General features: G+C 43.4%; 12 pseudogenes; all 12 read right to left on the bottom strand.

The window, feature by feature from the left end:
* Positions 1-334: 334 nt before the first annotated feature.
* Positions 335-598, bottom strand: LOC130330255 (U2 spliceosomal RNA; annotated as a pseudogene).
* Positions 599-2,081: 1,483 nt separating this feature from the next.
* On the bottom strand, positions 2,082-2,345 carry LOC130330252 (U2 spliceosomal RNA; annotated as a pseudogene).
* A 1,476-nt stretch (positions 2,346-3,821) lies between these two features.
* Positions 3,822-4,085, bottom strand: LOC130330251 (U2 spliceosomal RNA; annotated as a pseudogene).
* Positions 4,086-5,568: 1,483 nt separating this feature from the next.
* LOC130330250 (U2 spliceosomal RNA) lies at positions 5,569-5,832 on the bottom strand (annotated as a pseudogene).
* A 1,482-nt stretch (positions 5,833-7,314) lies between these two features.
* Positions 7,315-7,578, bottom strand: LOC130330249 (U2 spliceosomal RNA; annotated as a pseudogene).
* Positions 7,579-9,045: 1,467 nt separating this feature from the next.
* On the bottom strand, positions 9,046-9,310 carry LOC130330208 (U2 spliceosomal RNA; annotated as a pseudogene).
* Positions 9,311-10,788: 1,478 nt separating this feature from the next.
* LOC130330248 (U2 spliceosomal RNA) lies at positions 10,789-11,052 on the bottom strand (annotated as a pseudogene).
* A 1,479-nt stretch (positions 11,053-12,531) lies between these two features.
* Positions 12,532-12,795, bottom strand: LOC130330247 (U2 spliceosomal RNA; annotated as a pseudogene).
* A 1,478-nt stretch (positions 12,796-14,273) lies between these two features.
* On the bottom strand, positions 14,274-14,537 carry LOC130330246 (U2 spliceosomal RNA; annotated as a pseudogene).
* A 1,483-nt stretch (positions 14,538-16,020) lies between these two features.
* On the bottom strand, positions 16,021-16,284 carry LOC130330245 (U2 spliceosomal RNA; annotated as a pseudogene).
* Positions 16,285-17,758: 1,474 nt separating this feature from the next.
* On the bottom strand, positions 17,759-18,023 carry LOC130330158 (U2 spliceosomal RNA; annotated as a pseudogene).
* A 1,470-nt stretch (positions 18,024-19,493) lies between these two features.
* On the bottom strand, positions 19,494-19,757 carry LOC130330244 (U2 spliceosomal RNA; annotated as a pseudogene).
* Between the last annotated feature and the right edge of the window lie 29 nt (positions 19,758-19,786).

The following is a 19,786-nucleotide window of genomic DNA, read 5'->3' as shown; positions in this document are numbered from 1 at the left end:
CCACAGAAACCAATGCATGGTCAAGCAACAGCAATGACACACCCTTGTGTATAGGCATGAGACCCTCATGTCATTTAACAGGATTCAGCACCACCCACAAGACAGCTACCTGTCATGTCATGTCAAACCTGCACAGGTGTGCTAGATTATTATTATTTAGTTTTATTTTATTTTTTTACACCAATCAGTGTGCAAACATGGTCATTAAAACGCTAAATGAATAGACGTTCATAAACCAGTCAGTGCAACTCATCATTTTGGTCTCCAATTCTCAAACTCAAATTCTCACCCACGGAGGATTAAATGAGAATCTTTCTTGTTTAACACTGGAATGGGGTGGTGCACTGTTCACTACCCGAAGATACTGCCACATCGGGTCAATGCATAGGGCGACAGAAGCAAGCTTCCAAATCAGCTCCCTTTCTCAAAAATCCATTTAATTTATGGTCCCCAGATAGGGAACGTATGTATCAGTATGTGCTCACAAGTCACCCAAGTGCAAGTATTCACACAAAAAAAAACGTGCCTCAGGATGCGATCTGTCGCAAGATCCTTTCTTTTTTTACACTTGATCTAAGCCAAAAGGCCTAGAGGGGATAACCGGGAAAGGGGTGGACCCAACCATGTCCCCTTCATGAGCACTCACATTACTCATAGGAATGGAAGGAAGGCTGGCAGCCAACCAGCCTCCCATACACTTTCTGGGTGGGTGGCAGTCAGCCACCCATACATACATACAGCACAGGCTAAACCCACATCATCACTTAAAAAAAGGACAGGCGACCATTGCACTCTGATGGAGCATTTAGCAATGCAATCCATAGCCTGGCTTTTGCCTGAACCCCCATCACTCCTCCTCTTGCATATAAGACAATATTTCAGATCTGCATATGAAAACAACACGCCTACCTTTGTTGCACATAGCTGCCTGCCTGTCTCTAGTTACCCCACTGGCTGTAGCTGCGTCCCTTCCGACATGGAATAACACCAACTGTAACGATAAACTGAAAATTAACAGTATAAACCTGCATCATTTTGGACTCTGGTATTTGCTGAATCCGGGTGACCTGACAATCGATGGTGGTGCCGCTGGTGATTCTGGCCTTCTTGGAATCTGTTGGGCCTATGTGTTAGCTCACACATCACTTGGGTATCCATGGTAACTACCACAACATGGTCATCTGCAGTTTACATCTAGCCCGTGGCATTGAATGGCATTTTAAAAGTGCTAAGGGTCCTGGTGCAATAATCCTCCCATGAGGATCAGCCTCAACGGCTTTGTAGATTGCACTCATGTCAGCAACTCCATATACATTTTTTTTTCTTCATGCTTCTTTCTTCATCCTTTTTTCTTTCTGTCATTCAGACTTTCATTCATTCGATCTCTCTCACTCACTTGCTTTAACTCATTTGTTCTCACTCACTCACTCACTCACTCAATCACTCACTCACTCACTCATTCACTCTCACTCACTCTCACTCTCTCACTCACTCGCTCACTAAGTCAGTCTCTCTCTCTCTCTCTCTTTTTCTTTTTATATATATTTTTTTCCGTCTTCTTCTTCTTCTTCTTCTTCTTCTTCTTCTTCAGACCCTGTCATAGCACTAATGCCTTTCCAATACCACCAGCAGATGGAGACACTCCATTGCAACATTGGTTGTGAGCAGCAGTTTCTAAAAACAAATGCCTCATGGCGGATTTCCCATCCATCAATGGATGGTAAATTTTGTTTTTATCATTCACTGACCACAGAAACCAATGCATGGTCAAGCAACAGCAATGACACACCCTTGTGTATAGGCATGAGACCCTCATGTCATTTAACAGGATTCAGCACCACCCACAAGACAGCTACCTGTCATGTCATGTCAAACCTGCACAGGTGTGCTAGATTATTATTATTTAGTTTTATTTTATTTTTTTACACCAATCAGTGTGCAAACATGGTCATTAAAACGCTAAATGAATAGACGTTCATAAACCAGTCAGTGCAACTCATCATTTTGGTCTCCAATTCTCAAACTCAAATTCTCACCCACGGAGGATTAAATGAGAATCTTTCTTGTTTAACACTGGAATGGGGTGGTGCACTGTTCACTACCCGAAGATACTGCCACATCGGGTCAATGCATAGGGCGACAGAAGCAAGCTTCCAAATCAGCTCCCTTTCTCAAAAATCCATTTAATTTATGGTCCCCAGATAGGGAACGTATGTATCAGTATGTGCTCACAAGTCACCCAAGTGCAAGTATTCACACAAAAAAAAACGTGCCTCAGGATGCGATCTGTCGCAAGATCCTTTCTTTTTTTACACTTGATCTAAGCCAAAAGGCCTAGAGGGGATAACCGGGAAAGGGGTGGACCCAACCATGTCCCCTTCATGAGCACTCACATTACTCATAGGAATGGAAGGAAGGCTGGCAGCCAACCAGCCTCCCATACACTTTCTGGGTGGGTGGCAGTCAGCCACCCATACATACATACAGCACAGGCTAAACCCACATCATCACTTAAAAAAAGGACAGGCGACCATTGCACTCTGATGGAGCATTTAGCAATGCAATCCATAGCCTGGCTTTTGCCTGAACCCCCATCACTCCTCCTCTTGCATATAAGACAATATTTCAGATCTGCATATGAAAACAACACGCCTACCTTTGTTGCACATAGCTGCCTGCCTGTCTCTAGTTACCCCACTGGCTGTAGCTGCGTCCCTTCCGACATGGAATAACACCAACTGTAACGATAAACTGAAAATTAACAGTATAAACCTGCATCATTTTGGACTCTGGTATTTGCTGAATCCGGGTGACCTGACAATCGATGGTGGTGCCGCTGGTGATTCTGGCCTTCTTGGAATCTGTTGGGCCTATGTGTTAGCTCACACATCACTTGGGTATCCATGGTAACTACCACAACATGGTCATCTGCAGTTTACATCTAGCCCGTGGCATTGAATGGCATTTTAAAAGTGCTAAGGGTCCTGGTGCAATAATCCTCCCATGAGGATCAGCCTCAACGGCTTTGTAGATTGCACTCATGTCAGCAACTCCATATACATTTTTTTTTCTTCATGCTTCTTTCTTCATCCTTTTTTCTTTCTGTCATTCAGACTTTCATTCATTCGATCTCTCTCACTCACTTGCTTTAACTCATTTGTTCTCACTCACTCACTCACTCACTCAATCACTCACTCACTCATTCACTCTCACTCACTCTCACTCTCTCACTCACTCGCTCACTAAGTCAGTCTCTCTCTCTCTCTCTCTTTTTCTTTTTATATATATTTTTTTCCGTCTTCTTCTTCTTCTTCTTCTTCTTCTTCTTCAGACCCTGTCATAGCACTAATGCCTTTCCAATACCACCAGCAGATGGAGACACTCCATTGCAACATTGGTTGTGAGCAGCAGTTTCTAAAAACAAATGCCTCATGGCGGATTTCCCATCCATCCATGGATGGTAAATTTTGTTTTTATCATTCACTGACCACAGAAACCAATGCATGGTCAAGCAACAGCAATGACACACCCTTGTGTATAGGCATGAGACCCTCATGTCATTTAACAGGATTCAGCACCACCCACAAGACAGCTACCTGTCATGTCATGTCAAACCTGCACAGGTGTGCTAGATTATTATTATTTAGTTTTATTTTATTTTTTTACACCAATCAGTGTGCAAACATGGTCATTAAAACGCTAAATGAATAGACGTTCATAAACCAGTCAGTGCAACTCATCATTTTGGTCTCCAATTCTCAAACTCAAATTCTCACCCACGGAGGATTAAATGAGAATCTTTCTTGTTTAACACTGGAATGGGGTGGTGCACTGTTCACTACCCGAAGATACTGCCACATCGGGTCAATGCATAGGGCGACAGAAGCAAGCTTCCAAATCAGCTCCCTTTCTCAAAAATCCATTTAATTTATGGTCCCCAGATAGGGAACGTATGTATCAGTATGTGCTCACAAGTCACCCAAGTGCAAGTATTCACACAAAAAAAAACGTGCCTCAGGATGCGATCTGTCGCAAGATCCTTTCTTTTTTTACACTTGATCTAAGCCAAAAGGCCTAGAGGGGATAACCGGGAAAGGGGTGGACCCAACCATGTCCCCTTCATGAGCACTCACATTACTCATAGGAATGGAAGGAAGGCTGGCAGCCAACCAGCCTCCCATACACTTTCTGGGTGGGTGGCAGTCAGCCACCCATACATACATACAGCACAGGCTAAACCCACATCATCACTTAAAAAAAGGACAGGCGACCATTGCACTCTGATGGAGCATTTAGCAATGCAATCCATAGCCTGGCTTTTGCCTGAACCCCCATCACTCCTCCTCTTGCATATAAGACAATATTTCAGATCTGCATATGAAAACAACACGCCTACCTTTGTTGCACATAGCTGCCTGCCTGTCTCTAGTTACCCCACTGGCTGTAGCTGCGTCCCTTCCGACATGGAATAACACCAACTGTAACGATAAACTGAAAATTAACAGTATAAACCTGCATCATTTTGGACTCTGGTATTTGCTGAATCCGGGTGACCTGACAATCGATGGTGGTGCCGCTGGTGATTCTGGCCTTCTTGGAATCTGTTGGGCCTATGTGTTAGCTCACACATCACTTGGGTATCCATGGTAACTACCACAACATGGTCATCTGCAGTTTACATCTAGCCCGTGGCATTGAATGGCATTTTAAAAGTGCTAAGGGTCCTGGTGCAATAATCCTCCCATGAGGATCAGCCTCAACGGCTTTGTAGATTGCACTCATGTCAGCAACTCCATATACATTTTTTTTTCTTCATGCTTCTTTCTTCATCCTTTTTTCTTTCTGTCATTCAGACTTTCATTCATTCGATCTCTCTCACTCACTTGCTTTAACTCATTTGTTCTCACTCACTCACTCACTCACTCACTCAATCACTCACTCACTCATTCACTCTCACTCACTCTCACTCTCTCACTCACTCGCTCACTAAGTCAGTCTCTCTCTCTCTCTCTCTTTTTCTTTTTATATATATTTTTTTCCGTCTTCTTCTTCTTCTTCTTCTTCTTCTTCTTCTTCAGACCCTGTCATAGCACTAATGCCTTTCCAATACCACCAGCAGATGGAGACACTCCATTGCAACATTGGTTGTGAGCAGCAGTTTCTAAAAACAAATGCCTCATGGCGGATTTCCCATCCATCAATGGATGGTAAATTTTGTTTTTATCATTCACTGACCACAGAAACCAATGCATGGTCAAGCAACAGCAATGACACACCCTTGTGTATAGGCATGAGACCCTCATGTCATTTAACAGGATTCAGCACCACCCACAAGACAGCTACCTGTCATGTCATGTCAAACCTGCACAGGTGTGCTAGATTATTATTATTTAGTTTTATTTTATTTTTTTACACCAATCAGTGTGCAAACATGGTCATTAAAACGCTAAATGAATAGACGTTCATAAACCAGTCAGTGCAACTCATCATTTTGGTCTCCAATTCTCAAACTCAAATTCTCACCCACGGAGGATTAAATGAGAATCTTTCTTGTTTAACACTGGAATGGGGTGGTGCACTGTTCACTACCCGAAGATACTGCCACATCGGGTCAATGCATAGGGCGACAGAAGCAAGCTTCCAAATCAGCTCCCTTTCTCAAAAATCCATTTAATTTATGGTCCCCAGATAGGGAACGTATGTATCAGTATGTGCTCACAAGTCACCCAAGTGCAAGTATTCACACAAAAAAAAACGTGCCTCAGGATGCGATCTGTCGCAAGATCCTTTCTTTTTTTACACTTGATCTAAGCCAAAAGGCCTAGAGGGGATAACCGGGAAAGGGGTGGACCCAACCATGTCCCCTTCATGAGCACTCACATTACTCATAGGAATGGAAGGAAGGCTGGCAGCCAACCAGCCTCCCATACACTTTCTGGGTGGGTGGCAGTCAGCCACCCATACATACATACAGCACAGGCTAAACCCACATCATCACTTAAAAAAAGGACAGGCGACCATTGCACTCTGATGGAGCATTTAGCAATGCAATCCATAGCCTGGCTTTTGCCTGAACCCCCATCACTCCTCCTCTTGCATATAAGACAATATTTCAGATCTGCATATGAAAACAACACGCCTACCTTTGTTGCACATAGCTGCCTGCCTGTCTCTAGTTACCCCACTGGCTGTAGCTGCGTCCCTTCCGACATGGAATAACACCAACTGTAACGATAAACTGAAAATTAACAGTATAAACCTGCATCATTTTGGACTCTGGTATTTGCTGAATCCGGGTGACCTGACAATCGATGGTGGTGCCGCTGGTGATTCTGGCCTTCTTGGAATCTGTTGGGCCTATGTGTTAGCTCACACATCACTTGGGTATCCATGGTAACTACCACAACATGGTCATCTGCAGTTTACATCTAGCCCGTGGCATTGAATGGCATTTTAAAAGTGCTAAGGGTCCTGGTGCAATAATCCTCCCATGAGGATCAGCCTCAACGGCTTTGTAGATTGCACTCATGTCAGCAACTCCATATACATTTTTTTTTCTTCATGCTTCTTTCTTCATCCTTTTTTCTTTCTGTCATTCAGACTTTCATTCATTCGATCTCTCTCACTCACTTGCTTTAACTCATTTGTTCTCACTCACTCACTCACTCAATCACTCACTCACTCATTCACTCTCACTCACTCTCACTCTCTCACTCACTCGCTCACTAAGTCAGTCTCTCTCTCTCTCTCTCTTTTTCTTTTTATATATATTTTTTTCCGTCTTCTTCTTCTTCTTCTTCTTCTTCTTCTTCTTCTTCTTCAGACCCTGTCATAGCACTAATGCCTTTCCAATACCACCAGCAGATGGAGACACTCCATTGCAACATTGGTTGTGAGCAGCAGTTTCTAAAAACAAATGCCTCATGGCGGATTTCCCATCCATCAATGGATGGTAAATTTTGTTTTTATCATTCACTGACCACAGAAACCAATGCATGGTCAAGCAACAGCAATGACACACCCTTGTGTATAGGCATGAGACCCTCATGTCATTTAACAGGATTCAGCACCACCCACAAGACAGCTACCTGTCATGTCATGTCAAACCTGCACAGGTGTGCTAGATTATTATTATTTAGTTTTATTTTATTTTTTTTACACCAATCAGTGTGCAAACATGGTCATTAAAACGCTAAATGAATAGACGTTCATAAACCAGTCAGTGCAACTCATCATTTTGGTCTCCAATTCTCAAACTCAAATTCTCACCCACGGAGGATTAAATGAGAATCTTTCTTGTTTAACACTGGAATGGGGTGGTGCACTGTTCACTACCCGAAGATACTGCCACATCGGGTCAATGCATAGGGCGACAGAAGCAAGCTTCCAAATCAGCTCCCTTTCTCAAAAATCCATTTAATTTATGGTCCCCAGATAGGGAACGTATGTATCAGTATGTGCTCACAAGTCACCCAAGTGCAAGTATTCACACAAAAAAAAACGTGCCTCAGGATGCGATCTGTCGCAAGATCCTTTCTTTTTTTACACTTGATCTAAGCCAAAAGGCCTAGAGGGGATAACCGGGAAAGGGGTGGACCCAACCATGTCCCCTTCATGAGCACTCACATTACTCATAGGAATGGAAGGAAGGCTGGCAGCCAACCAGCCTCCCATACACTTTCTGGGTGGGTGGCAGTCAGCCACCCATACATACATACAGCACAGGCTAAACCCACATCATCACTTAAAAAAAGGACAGGCGACCATTGCACTCTGATGGAGCATTTAGCAATGCAATCCATAGCCTGGCTTTTGCCTGAACCCCCATCACTCCTCCTCTTGCATATAAGACAATATTTCAGATCTGCATATGAAAACAACACGCCTACCTTTGTTGCACATAGCTGCCTGCCTGTCTCTAGTTACCCCACTGGCTGTAGCTGCGTCCCTTCCGACATGGAATAACACCAACTGTAACGATAAACTGAAAATTAACAGTATAAACCTGCATCATTTTGGACTCTGGTATTTGCTGAATCCGGGTGACCTGACAATCGATGGTGGTGCCGCTGGTGATTCTGGCCTTCTTGGAATCTGTTGGGCCTATGTGTTAGCTCACACATCACTTGGGTATCCATGGTAACTACCACAACATGGTCATCTGCAGTTTACATCTAGCCCGTGGCATTGAATGGCATTTTAAAAGTGCTAAGGGTCCTGGTGCAATAATCCTCCCATGAGGATCAGCCTCAACGGCTTTGTAGATTGCACTCATGTCAGCAACTCCATATACATTTTTTTTTCTTCATGCTTCTTTCTTCATCCTTTTTTCTTTCTGTCATTCAGACTTTCATTCATTCGATCTCTCTCACTCACTTGCTTTAACTCATTTGTTCTCACTCACTCACTCACTCACTCAATCACTCACTCACTCATTCACTCTCACTCACTCTCACTCTCTCACTCACTCGCTCACTAAGTCAGTCTCTCTCTCTCTCTCTCTTTTTCTTTTTATATATATTTTTTTCCGTCTTCTTCTTCTTCTTCTTCTTCAGACCCTGTCATAGCACTAATGCCTTTCCAATACCACCAGCAGATGGAGACACTCCATTGCAACATTGGTTGTGAGCAGCAGTTTCTAAAAACAAATGCCTCATGGCGGATTTCCCATCCATCAATGGATGGTAAATTTTGTTTTTATCATTCACTGACCACAGAAACCAATGCATGGTCAAGCAACAGCAATGACACACCCTTGTGTATAGGCATGAGACCCTCATGTCATTTAACAGGATTCAGCACCACCCACAAGACAGCTACCTGTCATGTCATGTCAAACCTGCACAGGTGTGCTAGATTATTATTATTTAGTTTTATTTTATTTTTTTACACCAATCAGTGTGCAAACATGGTCATTAAAACGCTAAATGAATAGACGTTCATAAACCAGTCAGTGCAACTCATCATTTTGGTCTCCAATTCTCAAACTCAAATTCTCACCCACGGAGGATTAAATGAGAATCTTTCTTGTTTAACACTGGAATGGGGTGGTGCACTGTTCACTACCCGAAGATACTGCCACATCGGGTCAATGCATAGGGCGACAGAAGCAAGCTTCCAAATCAGCTCCCTTTCTCAAAAATCCATTTCATTTATGGTCCCCAGATAGGGAACGTATGTATCAGTATGTGCTCACAAGTCACCCAAGTGCAAGTATTCACACAAAAAAAAACGTGCCTCAGGATGCGATCTGTCGCAAGATCCTTTCTTTTTTTTACACTTGATCTAAGCCAAAAGGCCTAGAGGGGATAACCGGGAAAGGGGTGGACCCAACCATGTCCCCTTCATGAGCACTCACATTACTCATAGGAATGGAAGGAAGGCTGGCAGCCAACCAGCCTCCCATACACTTTCTGGGTGGGTGGCAGTCAGCCACCCATACATACATACAGCACAGGCTAAACCCACATCATCACTTAAAAAAAGGACAGGCGACCATTGCACTCTGATGGAGCATTTAGCAATGCAATCCATAGCCTGGCTTTTGCCTGAACCCCCATCACTCCTCCTCTTGCATATAAGACAATATTTCAGATCTGCATATGAAAACAACACGCCTACCTTTGTTGCACATAGCTGCCTGCCTGTCTCTAGTTACCCCACTGGCTGTAGCTGCGTCCCTTCCGACATGGAATAACACCAACTGTAACGATAAACTGAAAATTAACAGTATAAACCTGCATCATTTTGGACTCTGGTATTTGCTGAATCCGGGTGACCTGACAATCGATGGTGGTGCCGCTGGTGATTCTGGCCTTCTTGGAATCTGTTGGGCCTATGTGTTAGCTCACACATCACTTGGGTATCCATGGTAACTACCACAACATGGTCATCTGCAGTTTACATCTAGCCCGTGGCATTGAATGGCATTTTAAAAGTGCTAAGGGTCCTGGTGCAATAATCCTCCCATGAGGATCAGCCTCAACGGCTTTGTAGATTGCACTCATGTCAGCAACTCCATATACATTTTTTTTTCTTCATGCTTCTTTCTTCATCCTTTTTTCTTTCTGTCATTCAGACTTTCATTCATTCGATCTCTCTCACTCACTTGCTTTAACTCATTTGTTCTCACTCACTCACTCACTCACTCACTCAATCACTCACTCACTCATTCACTCTCACTCACTCTCACTCTCTCACTCACTCGCTCACTAAGTCAGTCTCTCTCTCTCTCTCTCTTTTTCTTTTTATATATATTTTTTTCCGTCTTCTTCTTCTTCTTCTTCTTCTTCTTCAGACCCTGTCATAGCACTAATGCCTTTCCAATACCACCAGCAGATGGAGACACTCCATTGCAACATTGGTTGTGAGCAGCAGTTTCTAAAAACAAATGCCTCATGGCGGATTTCCCATCCATCAATGGATGGTAAATTTTGTTTTTATCATTCACTGACCACAGAAACCAATGCATGGTCAAGCAACAGCAATGACACACCCTTGTGTATAGGCATGAGACCCTCATGTCATTTAACAGGATTCAGCACCACCCACAAGACAGCTACCTGTCATGTCATGTCAAACCTGCACAGGTGTGCTAGATTATTATTATTTAGTTTTATTTTATTTTTTTTACACCAATCAGTGTGCAAACATGGTCATTAAAACGCTAAATGAATAGACGTTCATAAACCAGTCAGTGCAACTCATCATTTTGGTCTCCAATTCTCAAACTCAAATTCTCACCCACGGAGGATTAAATGAGAATCTTTCTTGTTTAACACTGGAATGGGGTGGTGCACTGTTCACTACCCGAAGATACTGCCACATCGGGTCAATGCATAGGGCGACAGAAGCAAGCTTCCAAATCAGCTCCCTTTCTCAAAAATCCATTTAATTTATGGTCCCCAGATAGGGAACGTATGTATCAGTATGTGCTCACAAGTCACCCAAGTGCAAGTATTCACACAAAAAAAAACGTGCCTCAGGATGCGATCTGTCGCAAGATCCTTTCTTTTTTTACACTTGATCTAAGCCAAAAGGCCTAGAGGGGATAACCGGGAAAGGGGTGGACCCAACCATGTCCCCTTCATGAGCACTCACATTACTCATAGGAATGGAAGGAAGGCTGGCAGCCAACCAGCCTCCCATACACTTTCTGGGTGGGTGGCAGTCAGCCACCCATACATACATACAGCACAGGCTAAACCCACATCATCACTTAAAAAAAGGACAGGCGACCATTGCACTCTGATGGAGCATTTAGCAATGCAATCCATAGCCTGGCTTTTGCCTGAACCCCCATCACTCCTCCTCTTGCATATAAGACAATATTTCAGATCTGCATATGAAAACAACACGCCTACCTTTGTTGCACATAGCTGCCTGCCTGTCTCTAGTTACCCCACTGGCTGTAGCTGCGTCCCTTCCGACATGGAATAACACCAACTGTAACGATAAACTGAAAATTAACAGTATAAACCTGCATCATTTTGGACTCTGGTATTTGCTGAATCCGGGTGACCTGACAATCGATGGTGGTGCCGCTGGTGATTCTGGCCTTCTTGGAATCTGTTGGGCCTATGTGTTAGCTCACACATCACTTGGGTATCCATGGTAACTACCACAACATGGTCATCTGCAGTTTACATCTAGCCCGTGGCATTGAATGGCATTTTAAAAGTGCTAAGGGTCCTGGTGCAATAATCCTCCCATGAGGATCAGCCTCAACGGCTTTGTAGATTGCACTCATGTCAGCAACTCCATATACATTTTTTTTTCTTCATGCTTCTTTCTTCATCCTTTTTTCTTTCTGTCATTCAGACTTTCATTCATTCGATCTCTCTCACTCACTTGCTTTAACTCATTTGTTCTCACTCACTCACTCACTCACTCAATCACTCACTCACTCATTCACTCTCACTCACTCTCACTCTCTCACTCACTCGCTCACTAAGTCAGTCTCTCTCTCTCTCTCTCTTTTTCTTTTTATATATATTTTTTTCCGTCTTCTTCTTCTTCTTCTTCTTCTTCTTCTTCTTCAGACCCTGTCATAGCACTAATGCCTTTCCAATACCACCAGCAGATGGAGACACTCCATTGCAACATTGGTTGTGAGCAGCAGTTTCTAAAAACAAATGCCTCATGGCGGATTTCCCATCCATCAATGGATGGTAAATTTTGTTTTTATCATTCACTGACCACAGAAACCAATGCATGGTCAAGCAACAGCAATGACACACCCTTGTGTATAGGCATGAGACCCTCATGTCATTTAACAGGATTCAGCACCACCCACAAGACTGCTACCTGTCATGTCATGTCAAACCTGCACAGGTGTGCTAGATCATTATTATTTAGTTTTATTTTATTTTTTTACACCAATCAGTGTGCAAACATGGTCATTAAAACGCTAAATGAATAGACGTTCATAAACCAGTCAGTGCAACTCATCATTTTGGTCTCCAATTCTCAAACTCAAATTCTCACCCACGGAGGATTAAATGAGAATCTTTCTTGTTTAACACTGGAATGGGGTGGTGCACTGTTCACTACCCGAAGATACTGCCACATCGGGTCAATGCATAGGGCGACAGAAGCAAGCTTCCAAATCAGCTCCCTTTCTCAAAAATCCATTTAATTTATGGTCCCCAGATAGGGAACGTATGTATCAGTATGTGCTCACAAGTCACCCAAGTGCAAGTATTCACACAAAAAAAAACGTGCCTCAGGATGCGATCTGTCGCAAGATCCTTTCTTTTTTTACACTTGATCTAAGCCAAAAGGCCTAGAGGGGATAACCGGGAAAGGGGTGGACCCAACCATGTCCCCTTCATGAGCACTCACATTACTCATAGGAATGGAAGGAAGGCTGGCAGCCAACCAGCCTCCCATACACTTTCTGGGTGGGTGGCAGTCAGCCACCCATACATACATACAGCACAGGCTAAACCCACATCATCACTTAAAAAAAGGACAGGCGACCATTGCACTCTGATGGAGCATTTAGCAATGCAATCCATAGCCTGGCTTTTGCCTGAACCCCCATCACTCCTCCTCTTGCATATAAGACAATATTTCAGATCTGCATATGAAAACAACACGCCTACCTTTGTTGCACATAGCTGCCTGCCTGTCTCTAGTTACCCCACTGGCTGTAGCTGCGTCCCTTCCGACATGGAATAACACCAACTGTAACGATAAACTGAAAATTAACAGTATAAACCTGCATCATTTTGGACTCTGGTATTTGCTGAATCCGGGTGACCTGACAATCGATGGTGGTGCCGCTGGTGATTCTGGCCTTCTTGGAATCTGTTGGGCCTATGTGTTAGCTCACACATCACTTGGGTATCCATGGTAACTACCACAACATGGTCATCTGCAGTTTACATCTAGCCCGTGGCATTGAATGGCATTTTAAAAGTGCTAAGGGTCCTGGTGCAATAATCCTCCCATGAGGATCAGCCTCAACGGCTTTGTAGATTGCACTCATGTCAGCAACTCCATATACATTTTTTTTTCTTCATGCTTCTTTCTTCATCCTTTTTTCTTTCTGTCATTCAGACTTTCATTCATTCGATCTCTCTCACTCACTTGCTTTAACTCATTTGTTCTCACTCACTCACTCACTCACTCACTCACTCAATCACTCACTCACTCATTCACTCTCACTCACTCTCACTCTCTCACTCACTCGCTCACTAAGTCAGTCTCTCTCTCTCTCTCTCTTTTTCTTTTTATATATATTTTTTTCCGTCTTCTTCTTCTTCTTCTTCTTCTTCAGACCCTGTCATAGCACTAATGCCTTTCCAATACCACCAGCAGATGGAGACACTCCATTGCAACATTGGTTGTGAGCAGCAGTTTCTAAAAACAAATGCCTCATGGCGGATTTCCCATCCATCAATGGATGGTAAATTTTGTTTTTATCATTCACTGACCACAGAAACCAATGCATGGTCAAGCAACAGCAATGACACACCCTTGTGTATAGGCATGAGACCCTCATGTCATTTAACAGGATTCAGCACCACCCACAAGACTGCTACCTGTCATGTCATGTCAAACCTGCACAGGTGTGCTAGATTATTATTATTTAGTTTTATTTTATTTTTTTACACCAATCAGTGTGCAAACATGGTCATTAAAACGCTAAATGAATAGACGTTCATAAACCAGTCAGTGCAACTCATCATTTTGGTCTCCAATTCTCAAACTCAAATTCTCACCCACGGAGGATTAAATGAGAATCTTTCTTGTTTAACACTGGAATGGGGTGGTGCACTGTTCACTACCCGAAGATACTGCCACATCGGGTCAATGCATAGGGCGACAGAAGCAAGCTTCCAAATCAGCTCCCTTTCTCAAAAATCCATTTAATTTATGGTCCCCAGATAGGGAACGTATGTATCAGTATGTGCTCACAAGTCACCCAAGTGCAAGTATTCACACAAAAAAAAACGTGCCTCAGGATGCGATCTGTCGCAAGATCCTTTCTTTTTTTACACTTGATCTAAGCCAAAAGGCCTAGAGGGGATAACCGGGAAAGGGGTGGACCCAACCATGTCCCCTTCATGAGCACTCACATTACTCATAGGAATGGAAGGAAGGCTGGCAGCCAACCAGCCTCCCATACACTTTCTGGGTGGGTGGCAGTCAGCCACCCATACATACATACAGCACAGGCTAAACCCACATCATCACTTAAAAAAAGGACAGGCGACCATTGCACTCTGATGGAGCATTTAGCAATGCAATCCATAGCCTGGCTTTTGCCTGAACCCCCATCACTCCTCCTCTTGCATATAAGACAATATTTCAGATCTGCATATGAAAACAACACGCCTACCTTTGTTGCACATAGCTGCCTGCCTGTCTCTAGTTACCCCACTGGCTGTAGCTGCGTCCCTTCCGACATGGAATAACACCAACTGTAACGATAAACTGAAAATTAACAGTATAAACCTGCATCATTTTGGACTCTGGTATTTGCTGAATCCGGGTGACCTGACAATCGATGGTGGTGCCGCTGGTGATTCTGGCCTTCTTGGAATCTGTTGGGCCTATGTGTTAGCTCACACATCACTTGGGTATCCATGGTAACTACCACAACATGGTCATCTGCAGTTTACATCTAGCCCGTGGCATTGAATGGCATTTTAAAAGTGCTAAGGGTCCTGGTGCAATAATCCTCCCATGAGGATCAGCCTCAACGGCTTTGTAGATTGCACTCATGTCAGCAACTCCATATACATTTTTTTTTCTTCATGCTTCTTTCTTCATCCTTTTTTCTTTCTGTCATTCAGACTTTCATTCATTCGATCTCTCTCACTCACTTGCTTTAACTCATTTGTTCTCACTCACTCACTCACTCACTCACTCAATCACTCACTCACTCATTCACTCTCACTCACTCTCACTCTCTCACTCACTCGCTCACTAAGTCAGTCTCTCTCTCTCTCTCTCTTTTTCTTTTTATATATATTTTTTTCCGTCTTCTTCTTCTTCTTCTTCTTCTTCTTCTTCTTCAGACCCTGTCATAGCACTAATGCCTTTCCAATACCACCAGCAGATGGAGACACTCCATTGCAACATTGGTTGTGAGCAGCAGTTTCTAAAAACAAATGCCTCATGGCGGATTTCCCATCCATCAATGGATGGTAAATTTTGTTTTTATCATTCACTGACCACAGAAACCAATGCATGGTCAAGCAACAGCAATGACACACCCTTGTGTATAGGCATGAGACCCTCATGTCATTTAACAGGATTCAGCACCACCCACAAGACAGCTACCTGTCATGTCATGTCAAACCTGCACAGGTGTGCTAGATTATTATTATTTAGTTTTATTTTATTTTTTTACACCAATCAGTGTGCAAACATGGTCATTAAAACGCTAAATGAATAGACGTTCATAAACCAGTCAGTGCAACTCATCATTTTGGTCTCCAATTCTCAAACTCAAATTCTCACCCACGGAGGATTAAATGAGAATCTTTCTTGTTTAACACTGGAATGGGGTGGTGCACTGTTCACTACCCGAAGATACTGCCACATCGGGTCAATGCATAGGGCGACAGAAGCAAGCTTCCAAATCAGCTCCCTTTCTCAAAAATCCATTTAATTTATGGTCCCCAGATAGGGAACGTATGTATCAGTATGTGCTCACAAGTCACCCAAGTGCAAGTATTCACACAAAAAAAAACGTGCCTCAGGATGCGATCTGTCGCAAGATCCTTTCTTTTTTTACACTTGATCTAAGCCAAAAGGCCTAGAGGGGATAACCGGGAAAGGGGTGGACCCAACCATGTCCCCTTCATGAGCACTCACATTACTCATAGGAATGGAAGGAAGGCTGGCAGCCAACCAGCCTCCCATACACTTTCTGGGTGGGTGGCAGTCAGCCACCCATACATACATACAGCACAGGCTAAACCCACATCATCACTTAAAAAAAGGACAGGCGACCATTGCACTCTGATGGAGCATTTAGCAATGCAATCCATAGCCTGGCTTTTGCCTGAACCCCCATCACTCCTCCTCTTGCATATAAGACAATATTTCAGATCTGCATATGAAAACAACACGCCTACCTTTGTTGCACATAGCTGCCTGCCTGTCTCTAGTTACCCCACTGGCTGTAGCTGCGTCCCTTCCGACATGGAATAACACCAACTGTAACGATAAACTGAAAATTAACAGTATAAACCTGCATCATTTTGGACTCTGGTATTTGCTGAATCCGGGTGACCTGACAATCGATGGTGGTGCCGCTGGTGATTCTGGCCTTCTTGGAATCTGTTGGGCCTATGTGTTAGCTCACACATCACTTGGGTATCCATGGTAACTACCACAACATGGTCATCTGCAGTTTACATCTAGCCCGTGGCATTGAATGGCATTTTAAAAGTGCTAAGGGTCCTGGTGCAATAATCCTCCCATGAGGATCAGCCTCAACGGCTTTGTAGATTGCACTCATGTCAGCAACTCCATATACATTTTTTTTTCTTCATGCTTCTTTCTTCATCCTTTTTTCTTTCTGTCATTCAGACTTTCATTCATTCGATCTCTCTCACTCACTTGCTTTAACTCATTTGTTCTCACTCACTCACTCACTCACTCAATCACTCACTCACTCATTCACTCTCACTCACTCTCACTCTCTCACTCACTCGCTCACTAAGTCAGTCTCTCTCTCTCTCTCTTTTTCTTTTTATATATATTTTTTTCCGTCTTCTTCTTCTTCTTCTTCTTCTTCTTCTTCAGACCCTGTCATAGCACTAATGCCTTTCCAATACCACCAGCAGATGGAGACACTCCATTGCAACATTGGTTGTGAGCAGCAGTTTCTAAAAACAAATGCCTCATGGCGGATTTCCCATCCATCAATGGATGGTAAATTTTGTTTTTATCATTCACTGACCACAGAAACCAATGCATGGTCAAGCAACAGCAATGACACACCCTTGTGTATAGGCATGAGACCCTCATGTCATTTAACAGGATTCAGCACCACCCACAAGACAGCTACCTGTCATGTCATGTCAAACCTGCACAGGTGTGCTAGATTATTATTATTTAGTTTTATTTTATTTTTTTACACCAATCAGTGTGCAAACATGGTCATTAAAACGCTAAATGAATAGACGTTCATAAACCAGTCAGTGCAACTCATCATTTTGGTCTCCAATTCTCAAACTCAAATTCTCACCCACGGAGGATTAAATGAGAATCTTTCTTGTTTAACACTGGAATTGGGTGGTGCACTGTTCACTACCCGAAGATACTGCCACATCGGGTCAATGCATAGGGCGACAGAAGCAAGCTTCCAAATCAGCTCCCTTTCTCAAAAATCCATTTAATTTATGGTCCCCAGATAGGGAACGTATGTATCAGTATGTGCTCACAAGTCACCCAAGTGCAAGTATTCACACAAAAAAAAAACGTGCCTCAGGATGCGATCTGTCGCAAGATCCTTTCTTTTTTTACACTTGATCTAAGCCAAAAGGCCTAGAGGGGATAACCGGGAAAGGGGTGGACCCAACCATGTCCCCTTCATGAGCACTCACATTACTCATAGGAATGGAAGGAAGGCTGGCAGCCAACCAGCCTCCCATACACTTTCTGGGTGGGTGGCAGTCAGCCACCCATACATACATACAGCACAGGCTAAACCCACATCATCACTTAAAAAAAGGACAGGCGACCATTGCACTCTGATGGAGCATTTAGCAATGCAATCCATAGCCTGGCTTTTGCCTGAACCCCCATCACTCCTCCTCTTGCATATAAGACAATATTTCAGATCTGCATATGAAAACAACACGCCTACCTTTGTTGCACATAGCTGCCTGCCTGTCTCTAGTTACCCCACTGGCTGTAGCTGCGTCCCTTCCGACATGGAATAACACCAACTGTAACGATAAACTGAAAATTAACAGTATAAACCTGCATCATTTTGGACTCTGGTATTTGCTGAATCCGGGTGACCTGACAATCGATGGTGGTGCCGCTGGTGATTCTGGCCTTCTTGGAATCTGTTGGGCCTATGTGTTAGCTCACACATCACTTGGGTATCCATGGTAACTACCACAACATGGTCATCTGCAGTTTACATCTAGCCCGTGGCATTGAATGGCATTTTAAAAGTGCTAAGGGTCCTGGTGCAATAATCCTCCCATGAGGATCAGCCTCAACGGCTTTGTAGATTGCACTCATGTCAGCAACTCCATATACATTTTTTTTTCTTCATGCTTCTTTCTTCATCCTTTTTTCTTTCTGTCATTCAGACTTTCATTCATTCGATCTCTCTCACTCACTTGCTTTAACTCATTTGTTCTCACTCACTCACTCACTCACTCAATCACTCACTCACTCATTCACTCTCACTCACTCTCACTCTCTCACTCACTCGCTCACTAAGTCAGTCTCTCTCTCTCTCTCTCTTTTTCTTTTTATATATATTTTTTTCCGTCTTCTTCTTCTTCTTCTTCTTCTTCAGACCCTGTCATAGCACTAATGCCTTTCCAATACCACCAGCAGATGGAGACACTCCATTGCAACATTGGTTGTGAGCAGCAGTTTCTAAAAACAAATGCCTCATGGCGGATTTCCCATCCATCAATGGATGGTAAATTTTGTTTTTATCATTCACTGACCACAGAAACCAATGCATGGTCAAGCAACAGCAATGACACACCCTTGTGTATAGGCATGAGACCCTCATGTCATTTAACAGGATTCAGCACCACCCACAAGACTGCTACCTGTCATGTCATGTCAAACCTGCACAGGTGTGCTAGATTATTATTATTTAGTTTTATTTTATTTTTTTACACCAATCAGTGTGCAAACATGGTCATTAAAACGCTAAATGAATAGACGTTCATAAACCAGTCAGTGCAACTCATCATTTTGGTCTCCAATTCTCAAACTCAAATTCTCACCCACGGAGGATTAAATGAGAATCTTTCTTGTTTAACACTGGAATGGGGTGGTGCACTGTTCACTACCCGAAGATACTGCCACATCGGGTCAATGCATAGGGCGACAGAAGCAAGCTTCCAAATCAGCTCCCTTTCTCAAAAATCCATTTAATTTATGGTCCCCAGATAGGGAACGTATGTATCAGTATGTGCTCACAAGTCACCCAAGTGCAAGTATTCACACAAAAAAAAACGTGCCTCAGGATGCGATCTGTCGCAAGATCCTTTCTTTTTTTACACTTGATCTAAGCCAAAAGGCCTAGAGGGGATAACCGGGAAAGGGGTGGACCCAACCATGT

The sequence above is a fragment of the Hyla sarda genome, unplaced genomic scaffold (genome assembly GCF_029499605.1).
Source record: "Hyla sarda isolate aHylSar1 unplaced genomic scaffold, aHylSar1.hap1 scaffold_330, whole genome shotgun sequence".
Taxonomy (NCBI): domain Eukaryota; kingdom Metazoa; phylum Chordata; class Amphibia; order Anura; family Hylidae; genus Hyla; species Hyla sarda.
Note: the sequence above shows the minus strand (reverse complement) of the source record. Positions and strands in the feature narration are given on the sequence as shown.